This window comes from Dendropsophus ebraccatus, unplaced genomic scaffold (genome assembly GCF_027789765.1).
Source record: "Dendropsophus ebraccatus isolate aDenEbr1 unplaced genomic scaffold, aDenEbr1.pat pat_scaffold_988_ctg1, whole genome shotgun sequence".
Taxonomy (NCBI): domain Eukaryota; kingdom Metazoa; phylum Chordata; class Amphibia; order Anura; family Hylidae; genus Dendropsophus; species Dendropsophus ebraccatus.
In genome coordinates, this window is record NW_027210588.1 from 50,621 (window position 1) to 62,280 (window position 11,660).

The 11,660-nt window shown below is 53.1% G+C and overlaps 1 pseudogene; it reads right to left on the reverse strand.

The window, feature by feature from the left end:
* Window positions 1–6,525: 6,525 nt before the first annotated feature.
* LOC138781782 (alkaline phosphatase, tissue-nonspecific isozyme-like) lies at window positions 6,526–11,002 on the reverse strand (annotated as a pseudogene).
* Between the last annotated feature and the right edge of the window lie 658 nt (window positions 11,003–11,660).

The following is an 11,660-nucleotide window of genomic DNA, read 5'->3' on the forward strand; positions in this document are numbered from 1 at the left end:
AAGCGGTCTATATAATACTGGTGGGGCACACAGGGGGTCTATATACTACTGGGGGAACCACACAGGGGGTTTATATACTACTAGAGAAGCCCACAGGGGTCTATATCCAAGTGGGGGAGCACACAGGAGGTCTGTATCCAAGTGGGGGAGCACACAGGGGGGCTAAATACCCCTGAGGGAGCACACAGGGGGCTATATACTAGTGGGGGAGCACACAGGGGATATATACAACTGGGGGCAGCACACAGGGGGTCTATATAAAACTGGGGCAGCACACAGGAGGTCTATATACTTCTGGGGGAGCACACGGGGTGGCTATATATAACTGGGGGAACACACAGGGGGCTATATACTACTGGGGGAAGCAAACAAGGGGTATATACTACTGGGGGCAGGACACAAGGGGTATATACTATTGGGGGCAGCACACAAGGAGTATATATTACTGGCGGTAGCGCACAAGGGCTATATACTACTGAGGCAACACACAGCGGTCTATTGTTTTGGAACGCGTGTTGAGGGGGGGGCCCCAGACATAACTTCGCTTGGGGCCCAGAAATGCCAAGACCGCCCCTGTATGTCTCTATGATGTCTCTCTGATATGTCTCTATGATGTCTCTATGATATGTCTCTCTGATATGTCTCTATGATGTCTCTCTGATATGTCTCTATGTTGTCTCTCTGATATGTCTCTATGTTGTCTCTCTGATATGTCTCTATGATGTCTCTCTGATATGTCTCTATGATGTCTCTCTGATATGTCTCTATGATGTCTCTCTGATGTCTCTCTGATATGTCTCTATGATGTCTCTCTGATATGTCTCTATGATGTCTCTCTGATATGTCTCTATGATGTCTCTATGATATGTCTCTCTGATATGTCTCTATGATGTCTCTCTGATATGTCTCTTTGATATGTCTCTATGATGTCTCTCTGATATGTCTCTATGATGTCTCTCTGATATGTCTCTATGATGTCTCTATGATATGTCTCTCTGATATGTCTCTATGATGTCTCTCTGATATGTCTCTTTGATATGTCTCTATGATGTCTCTCTGATATGTCTCTATGATGTCTCTCTGATATGTCTCTTTGATGTCTCTCTGATATGTCTCTATGATGTCTCTCTGATATGTCTCTATGATGTCTCTCAGATGTCAAAAGTTTTTTGAAACAACAGGGACACTTTGAGTCTTTCACAAGATAAGAGCCGAGGAGGCGGCAGCGGCTGCGGAGATGTTGTGTGTTCCCTCACACTGGAGCTTCTGTCTCTATTACATATCGATCCTCATCCTGTTCCCAGTGATGGGGTGAGGTCACTAGAGGAGATCTGCTGCCATCTAGTGTCTGATTTACGGTATTACATGTTACCCTCACATTGGGGGCTGCAGGGAAGATGAGGAGCTATAATGTATGGGGGGTGGGGCACAAAGTTGTGAGGAGGGGGTCAGGAAAGATGGGGGTAACATGGCGCCCAGGAGAGACAACAGGGTCATAAAAGAAACTTCTTCCTCTACACAAGGGTTATTAATGGCTCCTCTGACTTATTATAAAGTCCCAGGAGCTGAGGGGCCCTAAATATTATAAGAGCCCCGGGTCATGTGACAATAAACACTGTCCAGAGTAGCTGACCACACTGACCTGTGACCCTAGGAGGGACCCCATAGACATGGCTGCGGACAGAATAAGGGCCCTTTCATTACAAGACCCCGCACACAGCCCTGCTACATCCACATAGCAGAGTGGAGTCAGTGCTGGGCAGCTAATGTAACACAGAAAGAAGAGGGCAGCACACGAAGGGTTAAGGGGAGAAGAAGGCAGCGGGCGAAGGGTTAAGGGGAGAAGAAGGCAGCGCGCGAAGGGTTAAGGGGAGAAGAAGGCAGCGCGCGAAGGGTTAACAGGAGGAGAAGGCAGCGCGCGAAGGGTTAAGGGGAGTAGAAGGCAGCGCGCGAAGGGTTAACAGGAGGAGAAGGCAGCGCGCGAAGGGTTAAGGGGAGTAGAAGGCAGCGCGCGAAGGGTTAAGGGGAGAAGAAGGCAGCGCGCGAAGGGTTAATGGGAGAAGAAGGCAGCGCGCGAAGGGTTAACAGGAGAAGGCAGCACATGAAGGGTTAAGGGGAGAAGAAGGCAGCATGTGAAGGGTTAATGGGAGAAGAAGGCAGCACATGAAGGGAAGGCAGCACATGAAGGGTTAACAGGAGGAGAATACAGCTTGTAAGGGTTAACGCAGCACGAGAAGGGTTAATGGGAGAAGGTAGCACGAGAAAGGGTTAACAGAAAAGAGAAGGCAGCACATGAAGGGTTAATGGGAGGGGTTAATTAGCGGGCGGCTCCACCTGACGCTATTAATAAGGGAGGGGGCAGGGCAGCGCCTGTAGGTGCTGGGTGACGGGTCGGAGTCCGGTGAGTGGCGGCGGGTGTGTGGACCCCCCAGTGTTGGGGTATTTCTGGGGTGATCACACAGGGTCCCAGCTGTTATTACCTAGGAGAACTACAACTCCCATCATACCCTGATGGGATCCCCGGCTTGGGCTGAGTTCTCATGTTCAGGTTTTTTGATGCAGATTTTGAAGCCGAGAACGAATCCTACAGGGAGGAGGAAGATGGAGCCGTCTCCTCTATATCCTGCTAATCCCAAAGCGGCATCTGTAACCCTGACTGTGTGAACACTCCCCTATCCATCTAATGAGAGGTTAATGCTGCCCCCTGCAGGACACCTGACCATATACACCCCCATCTCCACTGCTCTGCAGAACATCGCTCTGTCCTCTCTACCTCCTCTTATAGTGCTATATACTGCAGATTATTACACCTCTGACCTCTCTGCAGAACATCGCTCTGTCCTCCCTACCTCCTCTTATACATATTGTTATATCCTGCAGATTATTACACCTCTGACCTCTCTGCAGAACATCGCTCTGTCCTCCCTACCTCCTCTTATACATGTTGTTATATCCTGCAGATTATTACACCTCTGACCTCTCTGCAGAACATCGCTCTGTCCTCCCTACCTCCTCTTATACATATTATTATATCCTGCAGATTATTACACCTCTGACCTCTCTGCAGAACATCGCTCTGTCCTCCCTACCTCCTCTTATACATATTGTTATATCCTGCAGATTATTACACCTCTGACCTCTCTGCGGAACATCGCTCTGTCCTCTCTACCTCCTCTTATACATATTGTTATATCCTGCAGATTATTACACCTCTGACCTCTCTGCAGAACATTGCTCTGTCCTCCCTACCTCCTCTTATATTGCTATATCCTGCAGATTATTACACCTCTGACCTCCCTGCAGAACATCGCTCTGTCCTCTCTACCTCCTCTTATACATATTGCTATATCCTGCAGATTATTACACCTCTGACCTCTCTACAGATCTGCAGAACATCGCTCTGTCCTCCCTACCTCCTCTTATACATAGTTATATCCTGCAGATTATTACACCTCTGACCTCTCTGCAGAACATCGCTCTGTCCTCCCTACCTCCTCTTATACATATTGTTATATCCTGCAGATTATTACATCTCTGACCTCTCTGCAGAACATCGCTCTGTCCTCCCTACCTCCTCTTATACATATTGTTATATCCTGCAGATTATTACACCTCTGACCTCTCTGCAGAACATCGCTCTGTCCTCCCTACCTCCTCTTATACATATTATTATATCCTGCAGATTATTACACCTCTGACCTCTCTGCAGAACATCGCTCTGTCCTCCCTACCTCCTCTTATACATATTGTTATATCCTGCAGATTATTACACCTCTGACCTCTCTGCGGAACATCGCTCTGTCCTCTCTACCTCCTCTTATATTGCTATATCCTGCAGATTATTACACCTCTGACCTCCCTGCAGAACATCGCTCTGTCCTCTCTACCTCCTCTTATACATATTGCTATATCCTGCAGATTATTACACCTCTGACCTCTCTACAGATCTGCAGAACATCGCTCTGTCCTCCCTACCTCCTCTTATACATAGTTATATCCTGCAGATTATTACACCTCTGACCTCTCTGCAGAACATCGCTCTGTCCTCCCTACCTCCTCTTATACATAGTGCTATATCCTGCAGATTACACCTCTGACCTCTCTACAGATCTGCAGAACATCGCTCTGTCCTCTCTACCTCCTCTTATAGTGCTATATACTGCAGATTATTACACCTCTGACCTCCCTGCAGAACATCGCTCTGTCCACTCTACCTCCTCTTATACATAGTGCTATATTTTGCAGATTATTACACCTCTGACCTCTCTACAGATCTGCAGAACATCGCTCTGTCCTCCCTACCTCCTCTTATACATATTGTTATATCCTGCAGATTATTACACCTCTGACCTCTCTGCAGAACATCGCTCTGTCCTCTCTACCTCCTCTTATACATAGTGCTATATCCTGCAGATTATTACACCTCTGACCTCTCTACAGATCTGCAGAACATCGCTCTGTCCTCCCTACCTCCTCTTATACATATTGTTATATCCTGCAGATTATTACACCTCTGACCTCTCTGCAGAACATCGCTCTGTCCTCCCTACCTCCTCTTATACATATTGTTATATCCTGCAGATTATTACACCTCTGACCTCTCTACAGATCTGCAGAACATCGCTCTGTCCTCTCTACCTCCTCTTATAGTGCTATATACTGCAGATTATTACCTCTGACCTCCCTGCAGAACATCGCTCTGTCCTCTCTACCTCCTCTTATACATAGTGCTATATCCTGCAGATTATTACACCTCTGACCTCTCTACAGATCTGCAGACCATTGCTCTGTCCTCTCTACCCCTTATACATGGTGCGATCTCCTGCAGATGATTGCACAGTTCTGAGTATTGGGGATAGTAGTGGGATTAGTGGCGGCCTCTCATCCTGTCCGGAGCTCGGGCACACATGGCGGTAATGGCCTCTGGCAGGTTGCGGCTGTGCCGGGCGCTGCTCCCGCTGGGTCTCTGATTTTTGGGACGATGTTCTGCGGTCGGACATTCTTGTTAACAAATGCGGCTCCTTCCATGTTGTGGTCAGTGGTGAAGACGCCGATCCTGCCCACAATGGAGAGAGGCGCCCCCACATGGCCGAGCTCAGGGGTCACCATTATAGCATGGTTATACTAAACCATCCAGGAGGGCAACAGAACAGTGAGTGCAGCTCTGCAGGATGACATGATGTAACAGCAGAATAGTGAGTGCTGCTCTGGAGGATGAGACATGATGTAACAGCAGAATAGTGAGTGCAGCTCTGGAGGATAAGACATGATGTAACTGCAGAATAGTGAGTGCAGCTCTGGAGGATAAGACATGATGTAACAGCAGAATAGTGAGTGCAGCTCTGGAGGATGAGACATGGTGTAACAGCAGAATAGTGAGTGCAGCTCTGGAGGATGAAACATAACTCAGGACTGATGGGGGATCTGTATACGGTGTATACTCCTGTGTATATTATCCGCCCCCTCCCCCGCTGTGCTGTGTATGGGGGTTTGTTACACTTGCAGGCTGTTCTCTCATTCTATAAATGGCCGCCAGGTTTCTTCCTCCTCGGGTCACACAGGATCCCATTGTATCCGGGGATCTCCCCAAATAGCCTGGCCGGGGGCAGAGATCCTGCGGCTGGAAAACTATCGCCTATTTATACCCTGATGGCGACCTCAGCCCTGCCCCAATGATACCTGAGCCCAGGCGCCCCTAGTGGTGATAGGGGGCATTACAGTAACCAGCCCTGCCCCAATGATACCTGAGCCCAGGCGCCCCTAGTGGTGATAGGGGGCACTACAGTAACCAGCCCTGCCCCAATGATACCTGAGCCCAGGCGCCCCTAGTGGTGATAGGGGGCACTACAGTAACCAGCCCTGCCCCAATGATACCTGAGCCCAGGCGCCCCTAGTGGTGATAGGGGGCACTACAGTAGCCAGCCCTGCCCCAATGATACCTGAGCCCAGGTGCCCCTAGTGGTGATAGGGGGCACTACAGTAACCAGCCCTGCCCCAATGATACCTGAGCCCAGGCGCCCCTAGTGGTGAGGAGACCCCACAGTGATATCACCTTGCAGCAGCGCCCCTAGTGGTGAGGAGACCCTGCAGCGATATCACCCTGCAGCAGCGCCCCTAGTGGTGAGGAGACCCCGGCAGTGATATCACCCTGCAGCAGCGCCCCTAGTGGTGAGGAGACCCTGCAGCGATATCACCCTGCAGCAGCGCCCCTAGTGGTGGGGAGACCCCCGCAGTGATATCACCCTGCAGCAGCGCCCCTAGTGGTGAGGTGACCCCGGCAGTGATATCACCCTGCAGCAGCGCCCCTAGTGGTGAGGTGACCCCGGCAGTGATATCACCCTGGAGCAGCGCCCCTAGTGGTGAGGTGACCCCACAGTGATATCACCCTGGAGCGGCGCCCCTAGTGGTGAGGAGACCCCGGCAGTGATATCACCCTGGAGCAGCGCCCCTAGTGGTGAGGTGACCCCACAGTGATATCACCCTGGAGCAGCGCCCCCTGGTCAGGTAATCTTCCTTTGCGCCTCATTAGCGGTTTCAGCATTTTGCTTTTTATTATTTACAGAAATGAAATGTAAGAATAAAACCCTATAAATGTACAATCTTCTGCCCCCCAAATCCAGCGGGATCCCCAATAATCCAGGCCCTCCTCCTGCAAGGGATGTCATCCAGCTCCTCCACATCCCGTATCCTGGGAAAGCTGTTTGTGGGCCCTGCCGGATTGGCGGAGGCGGCCATGTTGGAGGTGGGCTGTGGACGGTCGTTATCGGGGTGTGGGGGGGCTCGTCCAGTTCGCTCCTTAGTGGTTGTGGAATAGTCTTTGGTTTTTATCCTGTAAGTGACACAGAACCTGCTGCGGGGGAGGGGGGTCTCCGGACCTCCCTGGACGGTGTAGCAGAGCTGAGGTCCTCCGCAGACCGGTGTGGTGTGAGGTAGGAGGCCGGCGTGTGGGCGGCTCACAGGATCAGCCGCAGGGTGAGGGCGCTGGTCAGCAGGGTGAGGGAGGCCGTACTGTGCCCCGCGCCCCCCGACAGGCAATGATCCCGGTTCTGCCCCACGCAGGAGGCGTACGCCATGACATGCGGGATGTAGTTCTGCTCGTGGACGCCATGCAGCAAATGAGCCATTGGACCCTTGGCAAAAACGGCGACGTCTTCACCACCATGCGTTCCTGCGTAGCGGGACGGCGGACTGTGCTTGGTAGGAGGCCTCAGCTGAAAGAACATGGAGGCCGTGAGGATTCTCGCTGATACAGTGTAACAAACCCTCAGCTCTGACAAGCATTACGGGGGCTATCCCCAAAACATGGCGCAGGCCTCGCCTATACTCACTGTAATCCACAGTGGAGACGTTTTCACGTTTCCCGTCAACCACTTTGTATCCGGGGCCGTTGCCGTACAGGATGGACGTGAAGGGTTGCTGGTCAAGGTCGCTCATTATTGGGGCCAAACCTGTTAATGGACAAGATGGTCACATGACTGATGGTAGAAGCTGCGTCCTGCTGGCCGTGTACCATGTGACGCGCTCATATAGAAATCCTCCCACTTACCAAAGATGGAGGTGCCGCGGTGCGTGTAGCCGCCAAACGTGAAGACGTGAGAGTGGTCGGCGGTGACTACGGTCAGCGTGTCATCCATGGACGTCATCTCTCCTGCCATGCCTATAGCCAGGTCCATCTCCACCGCCTCGTGTAATGCCTGCTTGGCTTTCCCCTCGTGATGGCCGTGGTCGATACGTCCACCTGACGATGACACAGAAATTGTGACTGTGTGGCCCCCCGCAGCAGGGGGGGGGGCACAGGGGGGTAATATCTGGGGGGTCACTTACCCTCCACCAGCAAGAAGAAGCCTTCGGGGTTCTTCTTGAGGATGCTGATGGCCACTCTCACCATCTCGGGAAGGGAGGGCTCCGAAGTCTTGTTCCGCTCCAGCTCGTACATCATATCTCCCGGCTCAAACAGACCTAGAAATGAATGGCAGAAGGTCTTGTTATGGGGTTTAGGCAGCAAGGCGCCCCCTGTAGGCTGAGGATTATGTACTCACCCAACAGGTAGTCAACGTCCTGCGGCTTCAGGGCCATCAGCTGCTCCCGGTTCCAGACATAATGTGCGGCCTGTGGGTGGGAAAAACATGGAGGATGTGAATGACTGTTGTATAGTCAGCCCCTGAGCTCCCCCTAGTGGTGGCAGCAGGATGTGATGTACAGTCAGTATACAGTCAGCTCCTGAGCTGCTCCTAGTGGTGGCAGCAGGATATTATGTAGTCAGTATACAGTCAGCTCTTGAGCTCCCCCTAGTGGTGGCACCAGGATGTGATGATCTCCCTATCTTGTGTGTTCTAGGAGTGAAGATCTGTGACTTCCAGCAGGATGGAGTCCGGAGCAGCACCAGACGTGTTTTCTGACTTGTCTAAAGCAAGTAAGTCCCTGCATTCTGAGTTCTGCTCTTGGGGGCATGCTCATATGGGAGGGGCTGAGGATGTACTCTGTGGATTTAGGGGGTAGTGGAGTCTCCTATAAGGTGGGAGGACCCGCATTGTACCTTGTTCGGCTTTTTCTCCTTCCACACTTGGGTCAGGTTTAGTCCGTCCAGTCTTGAGCCGTTCGCCCTCTCATCTTTGGGGTACTCCACATCGGGGGTGTTCTTGGGGAACATGTACTTTCTGCCCCCGCCCATGATGACCTGTAATAAGTGATAATCGTGTCAGGCTCACATGGCGTCTCCTTCTTTCAGTAAAAAACTTCTGCTCCAGATTTGGATCCGTCCAGAACTGCACAAAAACGTAAGTGATAAATGTGCCCCCCCCCCCCTGCTCCCCGCCATGCATGTCCCCCCCCTGCTCGCCGCCATGTATGTGCCCCCCCTGCTCGCCGCCATGTATGTGCCCCCCCTGCTCGCGCCATGTATGTGGCCCCCCTCGCCGCCGCATGTATGTGCCCCCCCTGCTCCCGCCATGTATGTGCCCCCCTGCTCGCCGCCATGTATGTGCCCCCCCTGCTCGCCGCCATGTATATGCCCCCTGCTCGCCGCCAGTATGTGCCCCCCCTCCTGCTCCCCAACATATATGTGCCCAGACTGTTACCTCGATGTCGGTACGTTGTACATAAGCTGCCAGGCGATGTCCTTACATTCCTTCCTCCACGGCTTCCTTGGGGCATCTCGTAATCGGAGAACCAGTCGCGGTTGACGCAATGGGCATAGGCAGCGCTTGGGGTGGCATGGTTACCTGGTGGTGGTCACCACCCCCACAGACTTGCCTGGTGAATAACAAGGGTTAATGATTACTGATCGTACGATCTGCTGGTGTCGTCTCTCTTGCAGTTCTGAAGCAGCAGGATCAGGATGCACAAAGTGTTACAGTACGTTCAGATGCCTGGCATGTAATGGGGAGGGGATTATGGCGGGTCCTGTATGAGTGTTCAACCTGAACTACTGTCCCCAGCAATGTTCTAGAGTAATCCTCTTTAGTGGTCAGCTGAGTGACACCAATATGTCGGCCATCATAGCTCTATATTCTATATACAGATGGGCTCATATCGTGTATATAAAGGTATAAGGTTGGGGGGAGTGTTGGCGCCTCCTGCTGGTGTCGGTGTCATCAGCCAACATGGCGGATCTATTGTCAGGATATAAGCCTAGTCCGGATGCCGCTGTGCGCTCACCTGCGTCTTTGGCCCATTTAAGGATGGAGTTGACCTCGTTGCCCTTGGTGGTGTTACACTGACCTCGCACCGCGGCGGCGTTCACACCCACCGTCCCCTCGTTGGCCTTCACTCCGCACAGGTAGGCGGTGGCAGTGCCTGCGCTGTCGGGGACCTGTGCGTTGGTGTTATACGTCTGCAGGAAGAAAAGCGTCAAGAGGGGGGAGACGGGACCCTAGTAGCCGGTGAGGGGAGTTCCCGTTGTTTGGTTTTGCAGTGTCATGCTGTAACAATGTGGCGGGTGACCCCCCCCCCCCTCCCCCTCCATATTGTATAGAGCGGCCGCCATTGTCTGTGGATGTTTGATGTGCGGTAATAAAGGAGCCTCCACCTGCTTCGTCCCGCTCAGGGTGTCTGACCCTTCAGAAGCGGAGCGGCCCCCTACCCCACCCTGCCCTTCGCTTTCTTCCTGTTCACTTGTGGGTTCTGGAGGGGTAAGGTGTTCAGGACCACCGCCTCCCAGGCTGCCCCTCCCCCCCAGGGCTGCTCGTCCTGTGGTTTCCTGCCCTGTGATGCCCAGAAGCTGCGGTCTGCCATCCTGGTCTCCGGCTCAGGACAAGTTTATGAAAAATCAGGAATGAAGAGAAGCTTTAATAAAACCGGAGACGTTGCTGCTAGATCCGGAGCTGGCGTGAAGAACGGGCGGGATGATGACCTAATAATCACCTGGATCCCTGGTGCCCTCCACATGCCCAGACTATGCCCCGTGTGTGATGTATATTAATAGTGCTGCCTTTAGTGTGTGTGGCCCCACCGGGCGCGCGGTGTGGGTGCTCCTGCCTGGCGCGCGGTGTGGGTGCTCCTGCCTGGCGCGCGGTGTGGGTGCTCCTGCCTGGCGCGCGGTGTGGGTGCTCCTGCCTGGCGCGCGGTGTGGGTGCTCCTGCCTGGCGCGCGGTGTGTGTGGGTGCTCCGCCTGGCGCGCGGTGTGGGGCCGGTTTGTGGGTGCTCCTGCCTGGCGCGCGGTGTGGGTGCTCCTGCCTGGCGCGCGGTGTGGGTGCTCCTGCCTGGCGCGCGGTGTGGGTGCTCCTGCCTTGGCGCGCGGTGTGTGGTGCTCCTGCTGGCGCGCGGTGGGGGTGCTCTGCCGCGCGCGCGGGGGGTGCTCCTGCCTGCGCGCGCGGTGGGGGTGCTCCTGCCTGGCGCGCGGTGGGGGTGCTCCTGCCTGGCACTGTAACGCTCACCTTCGCTAGGGCGACAAATGGGAACTTGTCCATTTCCAGCATGGTCTCCTCTCCAGGTTTACCAGCGAGCTGTCCTTTAAGATCCGTGTTGCTGTAACAGTGGGCACTCCCATCCTGTCATCCACAGAGAGGGGGTGTTATTAAAGGGGTACTCTGGCAAAAAAAACTTTCAAATCAACTGGTGCCGGGAAGTTATATAGATTTGTAACTTACCTCTATGTAAAAATCTCTAGTTTCCAGTCCTTATTAGCTGCTGTTTGTCCTGCAGGAGTGGTGGATTCCTCACCAGTCTGACACAGTGCTCTCTGCTGCCACCTCTGTCCATGTCAGGAACTGTCCAGAGCAGGAGAGGTTTTCTATGGGGATTTTGCTGCTGCTCTGGACATTTCCTGACATGGACAGAGGTGGCAGCAGAGAGCACTGTGTCACTGGACGGGAGAAAACACCACTTCCTGCCAGGACATACAGCAGCTGATAAGTACTGGAAGTACTTCGATTTTTTAAAGTGTTACAAATCTGTATAACTTTCTTGCACAGTTGATTGTAAGTTTTTGCACGAGTACCCATTTAAATGTCCTCGTGACAACCCCACCCCCCTGTGACATACACCCGGCTCTTACCATCCCCCAGGAACATGATGACGTTCTTGTCGCCGCGTTGGTTGTTGAGCTGCTGACAAGCTTACAGGGGCTTTATAAGGGTCTCCTGGGCCTGACGCCGCAGTAGTCGGGGTTCTTCTCGCGATCTGAGAGGTGAGCGTGAGATGGCGTTACATGTCACATGCAC